At 46.4% G+C, this 14,647-nt stretch overlaps 1 long non-coding RNA gene across 1 annotated transcript; it reads left to right on the top strand.

Annotated features, from left to right (window-relative positions):
* Positions 1–43: 43 nt before the first annotated feature.
* LOC145718103 (uncharacterized) lies at positions 44–10,633 on the top strand. Its single transcript, XR_014141582.1, has 2 exons — positions 44–8,130; positions 9,801–10,633. It is a non-coding gene; the product is annotated as an uncharacterized LOC145718103 (long non-coding RNA).
* The last annotated feature ends 4,014 nt before the right edge of the window (positions 10,634–14,647 follow it).

Here is a 14,647-nt window from a genome sequence, read left to right on the forward strand (position 1 = left end):
GACTGGGGAAGGGATCATTTTTTTTTAATTGAGGCATAATTGACACATCACATTATATTAGTTTCAGCTGTACAATGTAATGATTCAATATTTGTATACATTGCTAAATGATCACTGTAATATATAACATCTGTCACCATATGTAATTACAAATATTTTACTTTCTCGTGATGAGAATTTTAAGATTTATTCTTCTAGCAACTTTCAAATATGCAATATAGTAGTCCCCCCTTCCCATGGGGGATATGTTCCAAGACCCCAGTGGATGCTTGAAACCACGGCTAATACCTAACCCTGTGCATAATACATTTTTTCATATATAGATAAAGTTTAACTTTATAAAGTTAAGTTATAAGATTAAGATAAGTTTATCTTAATAAGATAAGTTAAACTTAAGATAAAGTTTAACTTCCAAATTAAGCCTAGTAAGAAATTAATAAGAATAATAATAAAGTAGAACAATTCTAACAGTGTACTGTAATAAAAGTTATGTGAATTTGGTCTCTCTCTCTCTCAAAATATCTTATGTACCATACTCATCCTTCTGATAATGATGATGATGATGTGAGATTATAAAATGCCTATGTGATGAGGTGAGGTGAGGTAAATGATGTAGGTACTGTGATGTAGTGTAAGGCTATTATTGACCTGATGATTCATCAAAAGGAGGGTCATCTGCTTCCAGACCATGGTTGACCATGGGTAATTGAGACCACACATAAAAGGGAGCTGCTGTATAGTACTTTTTAAAAAATTTTATTTTAAAAAATATATTTTATTTATTTATTTGACAGATAACGAGAGCAGGAACACAAGCAGGGGGCGTGGGAGAGGGAGAAGCCGGCTTCCCCCTGAGCAGGGAGCCCAACATGGGGCTCGATCCCAGGACCCTGGGATTATGACCTGAGCCAAAGGCAGATGCTTAACGACTGAGCCACCCAGGCACCCGCTGTACAGTATTATTAACTGTAGTCACCATGCTGTATATTACATCCTCATGACTTACTTATAACTGGAATTTTGTACCCTTTGACCCACTTCACCCATTTTATCCACCCCCAACCCTCACCTTTGGCAACCACCAATCTGTTCTCTGTATCTATGAGTTCTGTTTTTTGTTTGTTTTTCTGAATTCCATATATGAGATCTACTGTATTTGTCTTTCTAAGTCTGACTTATTTCACTTAGCACAATATCCTTAAGGTCCATCCATGTTGTCGCCAATGGCATGATTTAATTCTTTTTTATGGCTGAATAAAATTCCACTGTATGTATATACCACATTTTCTTTATCCATTCGTTCATTGGTGAACACTTAGGTTATTTCTAAATCTTGGCTGTTGTAAGTGATGCTGCATTGAATTGGGGGTGGGTATATCTTCTCAAGTAAGTGTTTTTGTTTTCTTTAGATAAATACTCAGAAATGGAATTGCTGGATCATATGGTGGTTCTATTTTTAAATTTTTGAGAAATCTCCATGTGATTTTTTTCATAGTGGCTGCACCAATTTACATTCCCACCAACAGTACACAGGTTCTCTTCACATCCTCACCACCATTTGTTATTTCTTGTCTTTTTGAAAGTAGCCATTCTAACAGGTATGAGGTGATATCTCATTGTGGTTTTGATTTGCATTTACCTGATGATGAGTGATGTCGAGCACCTTTGCATGTACCCATTGGCCATCAGTATATCTTCTTTGGAAAAATGTCTATTCAGATCCTCTGCCCATTTTTTAATTGGATTGTTTTTCTGCTGTTGAGTTTTATGAGTTCCTTATATATTTTGGATATTAACCCCTTATCAGATATATGGTTTGTAAATGTCTTCTCCCATTCAGTAGGTTGCCTTTTCATTTTATTGATGGTTTCCTTTGCTGTGCAGAAGTGTTTTAGTGATTGGTCCCACTTGTTTGTTTTTACTTTTGTTGCTTTTGCTTTTGGGGTCAGATTAAAAAAATCATTGCCAAGACCAATGTTAAGGAATTTATCACCCAATTGCTTTCTTCTAGGAGTTTTATGGTTTCAGGTGTAACATTCAAGTCTTTAATCCACTTTGAGTCAATTTTTGTGGATGGTGTAAGATAGTGGTTCAGTTTTGTTCTTTTGCATGTGGTTGTTAAGTTTTCCCAACACTATTTATTGAGACAGTACTTTCTCCATTGTATGTCCTTGGCTGCTTTGTCATAAACTAACTCACCATATGTGCGTGGGTTTATTTCTGGGCTCTGTATTCTTTTCCAATGATGTATGGGTATGTTCTTATGCCAAGACCATACTGTTTTGATTCCATAGCTTTGTAATACGGTTTGAAATAAGAGAGTATGATGACTCTAACTTTGTTGTTCTTTCTCAAGATTGCTTTGACTATTCAGGGTCTTCTGTGGTTCCATACAAATTTTAGGATGGATTGTTCTAGCTCTGTGAAGAATGCCATTGGGATTTTGATAGGATTATATTGAAGCTATAGATTGTTTTGGGCCATACGGACATTTTAACAATATTAGTTATTCCAATCCACGAGCAAAGACTATCTTTCCATTTATTTGTGTCTTCATTTTCTTTCATCAGTATCCTATAGTTCTCAGTGTACAGGTCTTTCACCTCCTTGGGTAAATTTATTCCTAGGTATTTTATTCTTTTTGCATAATTATAAATGGTATTGCTTTCTTAATTTCTCTTTTGATTATTTGTTACTAATATAAAGAAATGCAACAGATTTTTATATATTGCTTTTGTGTCCTGCAACTTTACTGAATTTGTTTATTCTAACAGTTTTTTTGTGGAGTGTTTAGGGTTTCCTATATGTAATATGTCATATGCAAATAGTGACAGTTTTTCTTCCCTGATTTGGAAGGTTTTATTTCCTTTTCTTTTTTTAAAAAAATCTTTTAAGAGATTTTATTTATTTATTTGAGGGAGAGAGAGACAGATAGTGACAGAGATTGTGACAGAGAGAAAGTGGGGAGGAGAGGGAGAAGCAGGCTCCTGGCTGAGCAGGGAGCCAGATGTGGGACTCTATCCCAGGACCCTGGGATCATGACCTGAGCCGAAGGCAGACGCTTAACCAACTGAGCCACCCAGGTGCCCCTTATCTCCTTTTCTTGTCGAAGTCCAGCTAGGACTTCCAATACTATGTTGAATAAAAGTGGTGAGAGTGGGCATCCTTGTCTTGTTCTGATCTTAGAGGAAAACCTTTCACATTTTCACTGTTGAGTATGATGTTAGCTGTGGGCTTGCTATACGTGGCCTTATTATATTGAGGTATGTTCCCTCTATACCTACTTTGTTGAGAGTTTTTATCATAAATGGATGTTGACTTTTCTGCTTTTTCTGCATCTATTGAGATGGTCATATGACTTTTATCCTTCATTTTATTAATATCGTAGAGCATACTGATTGATTTGCAGATGTTGAACCAGCTTTGAATCCCTGGAATAAATCCCACTTGATCATGGTATATTCTCCTTTTAATACATTGTTGAATTTGACTTGCTTATATTTTGTTGAGGATTTTGTGTCTGCGTTAATCAGGGGTATTGGCCTGTAACTCACTTTTTTTGTGGCCTCCTTGTCTGGTTTTTGTATCATCAGGGTAATGCTGGTCTCATAAAAGGAGTTTGGAAGCATCACCTCCTCTTCTATTTTTTTGGAAGCATTTTTGAGAAGGATTAATTAATTGTGTTTTGAATATTTGGTGGAGTTCACCATGGAAGCTGTCTAGTCCTGGGCTTTTGTTTGTTGGGAGGTTTTTAATACTGATTCAATCTCCTTACTCGTAATAGGTGTGTTCAGATTTTCTATTTCTTCATGATTTAGTCCTGGTAGGGGAGGGAGATTTATTCCAACCATGCCTTTTAGAATTTATGTAATAAGTTATTCATTTATCCATCGCCTAGGTGGAAAGTACAGGCATAGAGACCAATAAAAGGAGCAGGGTTCTCTATCCTCCAGGAGCTTACAGTTTGTCCAGAGGTCTTTTTTTAATAATAAATTTTATTAAAAGATTTTATTTATTTGAAAAAGGGAGCCCAAGGTGGGGAGCATGACCTGAGCTAAAGGCAGACGCTTAACTGACTGAGACACCCACATGCTTCTAAAAATAAATTTTTTTGAATAATCGATATGTTCACATGGTTTAAATGTCAGCAATCAAAAGAGAAAAGGTAAAGAGTCTCCTCCTCTGATCTTCTAGCTATCTAGTTCCCTGCTCAAGAGGTAACTACTGTGAATAGTGTCTTCTGTCTCTTTCTGAAGACATTCTGTCCATGTTGTTCAGTTGCTCTTAACAGGGCCCAGGGAGGTGGAGCTAATCAGGACAGTGTGGGGAAGATTTTCTAAGGGCACATGGCTGCAGCCATCAGGCAATGGGGTCTGGGAGGACGGGCAGGCAGAGAGATTCTGAAGAGGATTCCTGGAGGGCTTGGGCATAATCCCCACTTCCAGCCCCAGCCATGGGTCTAGCTAGACAGGCAAGATATTTACATGTGGGAATGGACCTAGTAGTACAAGATTTCACTACAGGTGAAGGTCACATTCCTGGTACAGCCAGACAGTGCCCTCCCCCAGAGGAGCAAGACAGCCGCGGTGGGTCTGCCGTGGCTGGGTGGGGCTTTAAGAAAGGTTACTGTCTTCGGGCACCTGGGTGGCTCAGTTGGTTAAGCGTCTGCCTTCGGCTCAGGTCATGATCCCGGAGTCCTGGGATCAAGCCCTGCACTGGGCTCCCTGCTCAGCAGGGAGCCTGCTTCTCCCTGTCCCTCTGCCTGCTGCTCCCCCTGCTTGTGTTCCCTCTCTGTCTCTCAATCTCTCTGTCAAATAAATAAATAAAATTAAAAAAAAAAAGTTACTGTCTTCAACTTTCCTGGGCCTCCTTGTTCCTCATTTATGAAACCCCTAAATTAGGGTTTTAAACTTTTTTTCCCTTGAACCCCTGTAGCAGTCTGAAAGAACCCATAGGCTTCTTTAAATGCGTACGTGAAATATGCAGGATTATAAATGTAAATGAATGACACTGAAATATGGTGGTTTCTTTCCTTGGTGGCCCCAGGGTAGTCCCAGCGCACAGAGACTTCTGCTCTGAGGAGGGCCACGGCCAGGTTCTGGCTCCCACGGACTGCTCTGCATCTTGGCACTGCTTGGGGCCTGGTGGTGTTCACTAGGAGAAGGGGGTGGGAAAAAATTCCCTCTGAGGTTGCTTTGCAAAAAGTGAAATGAACAATCCCTTTCTCCCCATAATTAGCTTCCCCTCTGTCTACACAGGGCTCCTCTCCTAACTGATTTTGTCTGGTGTCCGGCTTCCCAAAGGTGGCAGCATTGTTCTGGGAAGCAGAATCCCAGCCACCTGGGTGGGGAGTGGCTGCCCTTACAGCCCTGCTTCTGTAGCCCAGTGGAGAATTTCTGAGTCAGCCTGCATGGGTCTTACCCGTGTTTACTGTCTCCTCCCCAGTCACCGGAGTCATAGCCTTGGAGGGGGACCGTGGCCTGCCAAGCTTCTGTTCCCGGTGTGCGGTGGGCCACTAGGCCTCACAGGGGCATGTCTCAGGGCTGGCCTGCCGGCAGATGCAAAAGAAAGTTAGATTCCTGCAGTTGACTTTTTACCCTCCTCCTTCTGGTGTTTGGCACGGGGGCTCTGGAGGGAGGTCAGTGTTTTAAGCAACGGAGTCTTGGGTGGCTTAGGCCAAATTTTTTCTTTGCAAATAATTTAGCATTGGAGTTGCTCCTTCTGATGTGTGTGTTCATGTGGGCTGCAGTTAGTACCTGAACTGTAATCGAAGCAGGCGATTTTTAAGAATCTACTAGAAGCTGAAATTGCCTTCAGCATCAGAAGGGCCTAGTTCACATGTCATTGAAGGTTTCCAAGCAAATGAGTGAAAAAGTGCCTCCAACCCAATTAAATGACTCATAATTCCCATCAGGTACACCCAGTGGGGTTTATATGGGGGACCTCAGCAAAGAACGCCAGAAGGTAGCTGGAGCCTGCTGGAGTTTGTGTGGCATTTAACTCTGTGCTCACTGCATGTCATTTCATCTAGACTCTACAACAGCCCCATGAGGAGAGCATTGTTACCATCCGTTTATCCACAAGAAAGGCAAGGTGCAGAGATGGAGTGATTCACCCAGCTGGAGGGCAGATCTGGGATTTGAAACCCAGTGGGCAATCTCCAAGCCCCTGTTTCCTATGCCTTCCTGGAAATGGGTGTCTGGACAGCTTTTTAAAAATTGTTTTTGTTGATTTATTTTTATAAACCCATGATTTATTTATTTATTTATTTAGTAACTCTATACCCAAGGTGGGGCTCAATCTCATGACCCCATGGTCAAAAGTCTCATGGTCCTCTGACTGAGCCAGCCAGGTGCCCCATATTACTTATTTAATATGTGTGAAACATTGCTATAATTTGCATTTCTTTGAACACAACTGAGATTGAACAGTTATTCATGTGTCTATTTTTTTAAATTGTAATAAAAATATGTAACATAAAATCTGTCATTTTAACCACTTTTAAGTGTAAGTTCAGTGGCACTAAGTACATTCACACTTTCTTGCAACCATCACCACCATCTATTTCTAGAACTTTTTTGTCACCCCCAAACAGAAACTGTCTAGCCATCAAGCAAGAACTGCTCATTCCTCCAATACCCCCCCAGCCCCTTCTTGAATCTACTTTGTCATTATGAATTTGCCTAGTCTACGTATTTCATACAAGTAGAATCATCCAATATTTGTCCTTTTTGCCTGGCTTATTTGACTTAGCATACCGTCTTCAGGGTTGGCTCATGAGGTGGCATGCATCAGAACATTATTCCTTCTTATGGTTGAATAATGTCTCATCGTTTTGTCTGTCTATTGATGGAGTTTACACCTGGCAGCTTTTCACACAGAGACAGGACCTTACAACTACTCACTCCTGTTCTGGGGATACTTTCTGAACCCTGGCAAATCTGTGTTTGTCCCAGGTCGGGGGTGACCCTCCACTGTGTGTGGTTAGAGGTGCTGCTGAGTTTTTTAAGGTAACTAGCCTTGGTCTATTTAAAAAGATCAAGAGCAGGAAGGTGTCTGGGTGGCTCAGTCAGTTGAGTACCCAACTCCTGATTGTGGCTCGGGTCATGATCTCAGGGTCATGAGATCAAGTCCCGGGTCAGGCTATGCACCGAGCATGGAGTCTGCTTGTCCCTCTCCCTCTGTTCCTCACCCACTCTCTCTCTCAAATAAATAAAATCTTAAAAAAAAAAACAAAACCCAAAACTTCAAGAGGAACACTACAGTTGTTCTTGTGCCAACACCAATTCTAATTAGGTTCTTTCCCTGTCCGTTCTGTAGACAGCGTCAGAGGGGTCCACAGTGGTTATTTGTTTACTTCTAATCCTCTCCTGTAGATGGAAATTTAGCTCGTGTTTGAAATTCTCCAGGATAGCCACCCAGGAGCCCCAAGTCTCTGCTGGGGGAGTCCGGGCAGGCCATGTCTATCTGGCTTCAGCATCGGCATCTGTAAAATGACATTAAAGTCCTTCTTAGAGATTATGTGTCCTTCCCAGACAGAGAGGTTAGGAAGTTCCTTTCTAATTCTACTCTGGGTTCTTCCTTCTACTTGTATGTTAAGCTTGTGCCTTTCTCCTCTTTGAGAAGCCACTGGTCAGCGTCCCCCTGCAGTAATCCCACGTTCCTGTGATGAGATGACAAAGCCCACTCCCGGGGTGCAAGGCCCCCCACCCTTTGGGTTGCTGTGTGATAGGGGACGCCCTTTCCTCCCAGCAGCCTTTCTCTGGATGCCTGGAAGTGCTGGGTGGCCTTGGGAAGTGTGATTTATGTCTTTCTGGAAGAACTGCCCCCTCTGTCATTGCCAGGAAGTGAACGATGCTGGTGGCTACCTGTTTATTCAGCCGCGGGAGGGGAGAAAATCCATGCTACTCAATGTCCCCTGAGGCACTAGGCCGCTTACGGCCAGTTTTCTTTTCCAGAGCGATAAATCTGAGGGACCCCGTGCTGCAGCAGGTGCTGGAGAGGAAGAATGAGGTCCTGTGTGTCCTGACGCAGAAGATAGTGACGACACAGCCGTGTGTGATATCGGAGCGCGTTCAGATCGAGGAGAGGTGCGGCGGCGTGGTGGGGATCCAGACCAAGACGGTGCAGGTGCGCGGGCCCGGTGGCCTCTCTGGTCCCCGTCCTCGAGGCAGGGGGCAGGGGCCTCTTTGGGGGTGTCTTCATTTGTCTGGACTCTTCTGTAGTGAGCCAATGGAAATCCACCTCAAATTGGCTTGAATGAGAAATAATTTATTGGCTCATGTACCTGAAACGTTCAGGGTCGTCTGGCTTGGCTCACTGCTCGTTCGAAGTTCAGAATTGCAGAAAGCCGTGGGTGCCGCCTTCCCCGGGGGTAGCGGCCCCTCAGGTGGGCGCGGCCCCTCAGGTGGGCGCGGCCCCGGCGGTGCGGCTCTCGGCCCGCCCGCTGCCACCCCGGGGGAGAGGTGCGCAGGGTTGGCTCTCGCTGGACCATCCCTGGTTGGACCCTTTCCCGAAGCAGACCCGAGGCCAGGGCTACAGGGCCCTCAGAAGGGCCACGCAGGCTTGGTCACGTGCTTCCCCAGAGAAAATGGGTCAGAGGAGTTCTGACCGTGTCCGTGCACAGGTCTCCGCCAGAGCCCCTCGCAGCCAGGGGTCTCCGAATGATTACTTTGAGATCAACTGCCTCGAATCCTTTGTGGACTGAGTGCGGGAAGGTAAAGAGCAGTGTTTGTGTCTATATACACACAAACAGAAGCTTCTGGATTAAAATAGAGACAGTCTTATCACGCTGATCCCTGAGCCAGTACTGAACTTCCGTGGAACAAGAGGCTACCAACCCCAGACTGTTTCCTCCACAGCTTGCCATGGTGCCTGATGTCCTATTCTTAGACATTTGCTTCCCGGGGTGCCTTTTGGCTTTTGCTAGAGGACCCAGGAAAGTTGTATTTGGAAGGAAGTGGAGACAGAGGTCCGGTCTGCAGCTGGACTCTCCCTGGGGCAGTGATGAGGAAGGTGCCTGACAGGAGACAGCTTGGCCGGCCCTGCCGGTGTTTCTGCCCGTGGTGGACCCCCCACCGCAGGCCTGGCGCCTGCCTGGGAATCAGGAGGCTGGCTGTCCTCACACCGACCGGGATCAAGTTGCTAAAAGGAGTCTCTGATCTCCAGTGTTTAGGCAACGATCTTCTCCCTAGGCCGTCATGGGAAAGGGTCATATTTGTAACAGTGTTGGAAGGAGAGAGCTATGGGGCCTGACTGCTTGGCATTTCCTGGCAATCCTCCTCTCATCCTTACCTCTCCTCCCTCTGGCCCCCCCGCCCCACACCGAATTTGTTTAACACACAATGTGCTGTCGACAAGAGTCTGGAATGATGTCCTTTTGGGGGCTCCTTGCTCTTACCTAAGTTCTTCCAGTCCGGCTTTGACATTGTTTGGATTTTCATCATTGTCCGGGATGTTGAAGTGGTTACCCTGATCCTTTGTGAGGGAAGTGAGAAGTTACCCTATTTATCTTCTGTATTCAGTGCCATAGACCTAGCCTCACTGTTGCCCACACTCTGGAATCCCGCTTTTGTGTCCCCACTGAAGTTTGCTCATTGACTTCCCAATGTGTGCACTACATCATGAGGCCCACAAGGATAAAATCCTTACGTCTGCCGGCCGGCTTCTCTTTTCTACTCCGTCCTTTGGGCATTTGCCGAATGCCCCTCGTGTTCAAGGCCCTAGGCCGACCGCGGTGGGGAGGCAGAAGCCTGGGGGAGGCTGAGCACACAGGTGGCATCATGTACTCTCACTCACAGGTGTCCGCAAAGGAGGATGGGAACATCGTCAAGGACACCAATGTGGTGCTGGAGATCCCCGCTCCCACCGCCCTCGCCTATGGTGTCATCGAGTTGTATGTGAAACTGGACGGCCAGTTCGGTGAGTGCTGCCTTCCGCTCTGGGTATTAGAGGAAAGAGAGGGGAAGGTGGGGGTGTCCCGGGACACGGGGGCAGGTGGGCTGAGTTGGGAGGACATCGGGCTGGGCGGGCTTTCACCGGCACGGCACAGGGTCAGCAACGTGGGCTGTGCCATCAGAAGACCAGGTCTCAGCCCTGGTGCCGTGGCATCCCGTGGGGCCTCAAGCAAGTTGTGGGTGTCCCTGAGCCTTGACTCCCCATGTCTGGAGGGAGAGAGACATTCTGTCGCGGAGCCGCGGTCACGGTTAAATGGGATGAGCACACCGAGTGCCTGGCGCAGTGGTTGTTTATTACGTACTCCGTCTCAGCTCTTAATCGTACTGTTCTCAGTGGCATCGCACCTTCCTTCCCCCCAGTGTGAAGCCAGAAACATGGCACTTGACCTTGCTCTGCTGATCACCAGTGTTCAAAGCTGGGAGATCCTGGTCATCGCCTCATTTGAAGAAAATACAGGCTTTCGCTTTGCTCGTGTCTGCGGATCTTAGATGCTTACGGCCCCTCCTGGGAAGAGGTTGTGTTGAGCCCAAGAAAACTGTTTGACCACGTCTGGGGGCCAGGAATGAATAAATGTAACATAATGATTGACTTGTTAAGGCATGGTGATGTCATAGTTATGGTTATAAAAAAGAGTCCTCATTTTTAGAGATTTATACTGAAGTCTTCACAGATGAAATGGTAACACGTCTGTGGTTTGCTTCAAAAATGATCTGGGTGGAGCGTAAGGTGTGTGTGCATGGGGTCCGGAGAGGTAAAGAGCGATCATCGGTGCTGGTCAGTGGGTATGTGGAGGAGGTTCATTATACTGCTCTATTCTTGAGCCATTTCACCTTTTCCATAATGAGAAGGTTTTAAAAGGGGTGCCATAATAGACCATGCACATATCTATTGTGGTCTCCTGCTTCCCCCCGTTTGTTCTCTGCGAGGTTTGGGAGGAGAAAGTTGTCCAGGAGTCAGCCTTTTGTGTGCACTTGGCCTACGTGGGGTCACCATGCCATAGAGCCACAACTACAGACGCTCAGAACGTGGACCGTCCCCACGGGACAGTCACAAGCTCCTGGGCCATGTGAGGCATGGGATGCCATGGCAGAGACTCCCTCTTTGTTTTCCCACGTGGAGCAGCCTGCCTCTTTCATGGAGGTGACGAAGAGTGAGGCTGTCAGTTTGAAGAAGCTGGTCTGGAGAGGTTGGTCAGGGGCACATGAAATGCCAGGAATATCGAGAATCATGACCTACAGGCTTTAGGCCACGGTTCCAAATTTGTGTCGTCGGCATTATTTTATTCTGGCTCTTTGGAAGACTTCTGTGAGGATTATTAAGAGGATTATTAAGAAGATTCAGTTGTCCCTCCTGTTTTTGTTATCAGCATGTTACCACATGCATGTACATGACTCCAGACTAAGATGTTTAGGCCTGGTTATGCTGTCCACACTTTTATAAGCCTCTTGAAAGCGTGGCCTGCACCCGAGGCTGCCCAGGAGTGCTCTGAGGACCTTTGGTGGCTGGGGACCAGCCTGGGGCTGCCACTCAAGGCTGTGGCCCCTGCAGGGAACCCCTCCCTGTCTCTCCGAGGAGGTGGCCGCGTCCTGCTCTGCTTGCAGCCCTGTCGGGGCACCTGTCACTCCCATGGGGAGCCTCTCTTTTCTCAGACGGGGTTGGAAAGACATAGCCTTGTGTGGTGTGGCTCCTGTTTGCATTTCAATTTCAAGCCTTTTATCTTGGCTGGCTTCTGCTGTCTTTGGAAATAAATTCCTCTTTGTGCTGTGGAGAAGAGGTGCCCAGGGGGAATTCTGGAGGTTCTTCTGGCTCCCTCCCCATGCCCTGGCCTAGGAAGCCCCGCTCCATTGCTCTTTCCTACTGCTGACTGTCATGCCTGTGCAGCCTGGTGGCCGGGCTGACATTGCATGTGACTCACTGCCTGATTCTTAAGCCAGTTCTGCTTTTTTCCCATTTTCCCTTTTGTGTTTTCTGTTGCTCTTGCCACAGAATATTCTGATCTGGCTTCATAAACAGACCTGCAGGGGCCAGAAGGGCCCTTAAGAGGCTGCCCGATGTCTCCTCCCACCTTCTGGGAGGGAATACACGTGACAGCAATCCTGTTTGTCCTCTGAAACTTTAAGCAGAGGCTGACTCCCTGTGTCCCTTGGGGGAGGCACCTGTGTGGCCTGTCCTCACCCAGAGATTCTCTCAGCCATGAGCCCTTCCTTCACCAACAGCTCCTTCTTACAGCCAATCAGAAACATCACTTTATGGTCTTGCACTTTCGCCGTGTGCTTTGTATAATCAGGCATTACGCCAGTGTCCTTCCAGCGTGTCCTTCTGATCGGATGTTCTGTGGACAGGAGCCTGTGCTCCCCACCCTGCCTGGGCCTGTGCCCTTCTCGGCTGGTCTATTGGCCCTGAAAGCATCTCCCTACTGGGTCCCGCTGCACACTCTTAATTGGCTCGCCTGCTTCTCTGAACCTTTCCCCATCTGTTCCATCCTAGCGGTATAGCTGATGTGATTCTTTAAAAATAAAAATTTGGTCACCTCACACATCTGCTTAAACACCCTTCTGAGACTCCCTTTGTCCCAAGAGAAAGTCGGCACTTCAGGTGCGTTGTGACCCAGCCCCAGGATTTGTCCGGCCTTCCTCCTAACCTCCAGCTGCTGCAGCTGTCGCCAGTTAACCCCGCCTGGGGACAGTCCTGTCACCTCTTATCCCTGAGTTCCATGATGGCCTGCGTGCTCTCTGCCTCTTTGCCTAATTCCTACCGAAACTTTAGGGGGTTCCTTAGACACTGCTTCATCCAAGAAACGTTTTCTAGTTCTCGCTCTGGCTTCAGGGACCTGTCTACCTCCTCCCACACCACCTATGTTACCTCTGTCCCCACTCGTAACATACTTGTCGAGGCCTGGACTGTAGTCGCTTTGTGTCACTGGCTCCTAGCACAGTGCCTGACACTGAAGAGAATGACAGAATTGGCAGCGTCCTCAGGGGCCCATGCATGTGTATGGGCAAGAGTGGAGCTGGTGCCAGAGATTCCTAAAATACCAGTTGGCGGCCCTGCCCAGCTCTTGGCAGGATTTGAGACGATGTTAATAGTCATGGTGGCTGTCCTAAAGCAAAGTTATCAACTGAGGGCTGGTTCACACTCATCTGCCTCAGTCCCTGGTGCAAAGGGCAAAGTGAGCCAGGGCTGTTCTGGATGCCCAGTGAGCGTGGGTCATGAGTGAGTAAATGGACTATTTCCTTCGTCTTTTTTTTTTTTTTTTAAAGATTTTATTTATTTATTTGAGAGAGAGAGAATGAGAGACAGAGAGCATGAGAGGGAGGAGGGTCAGAGGGAGAAGCAGACTCCCCGCCGAGCAGGGAGCCCGATGCGGGACTCGATCCCGGGACTCCAGGATCATGACCTGAGCCAAAGGCAGTCGCTTAACCAACTGAGCCACCCAGGCGCCCTTCCTTCGTCTTTAGACAGCTGTTTGATCTTTTATATCATTTGTGCTCACAAATAAAAATATGTGCTAATCCTCATGCCTTCCACATTTTTATTCCATAGCCTGTGCTTAACTACACAAATTATTAGTTAGAAGCATTTTATTATTATTTTTTTAAGATTTTATTTATTTGACAGAGAGAGAGACAGCGAGAGAGGGAACACAAACAGAGGGAGAGGGAGAGGCAGGCTTCCCGCCAAGCAGGGAGCCCGATGCAGGGCTCCATCCCAGGACCCTGGGATCATGACCTGAGCCGAAGGCAGACACTTGATGACTGAGCCACCCAGGCGCCCCAATTAGAAGCTTTTTAAAAAGAACCCTAATTCACAAGTTCACTTACTGTTTTGGCTTATTAAGGACATTATTATTACATAATAGCTGTTACCTTAGTTGGGTTCTTAACTATGGAAGTATTTAAGGAAACATTTTTTATTTAAAAAAACTTTATTATGGAAAATTTCATACATGTTCAAAAGTAGAGATAATAATACAATGAACTCCTATGTACCTGCCATCCAGCTTTAATAACTAGGGTGATTCACGTTTCATCTGTAACTTTACCACCTCACTCCACCCTATTCAATTATTTTGAAACAAATCCTAGACATATTGCTCTGTCTATAAATATGTCAGTATATCTAAACAGATAAGCTGTTTTAGAAAGACTAGTTTTGCCTTCATATAGATTCATGAAGAATGTATTCATTTGTCTGTTTTCTTCCACTCAACGTGTTTGTAAGATTCGTTCATACAATTGCAGAAGTTCATTTTTTAGAGGGGGGCGGAGCAAGATGGCGGAGGAGTAGGAGACCTGGATTTCGTCTCCTCTCAGGAATTCAGCTGGATAGGGATCAAACCATTCTGAACACCTACAAACTCAACAGGAGATCGAAGAAAGGAAGAGCAACAACTCTCTCAACAGAAAAGCGACCACTTTCTGGAAGGTAGGACGTGTGGAGAAGTGAATCCAAGGCGATATTCGGGAGGATAGACGGCGGGGGAGGGGCCTCCGTCCGCCGCTTCTGGCAAGTGATAGAACCACGGAGCACAAAATCGGAACTTTTAAAAGTCTGCCCCTCTGAGGGACGTCACTCTGGTGGCTAAGCGGGGGGTGGAACCCTCCGGGACAGTGTGGTCTCAGGACCCTCGGGGTCACAGAAAGACCGGGGGTGCCTGAGTGTGGCAGAGCTCCCAGGTAACGGAGCAGGG

The sequence above is a fragment of the Leptonychotes weddellii genome, unplaced genomic scaffold (assembly GCF_054177405.1).
Source record: "Leptonychotes weddellii isolate Sample4059 unplaced genomic scaffold, ASM5417740v2 HiC_scaffold_1082, whole genome shotgun sequence".
In the NCBI taxonomy this organism is placed as follows: Eukaryota; Metazoa; Chordata; class Mammalia; order Carnivora; family Phocidae; genus Leptonychotes; species Leptonychotes weddellii.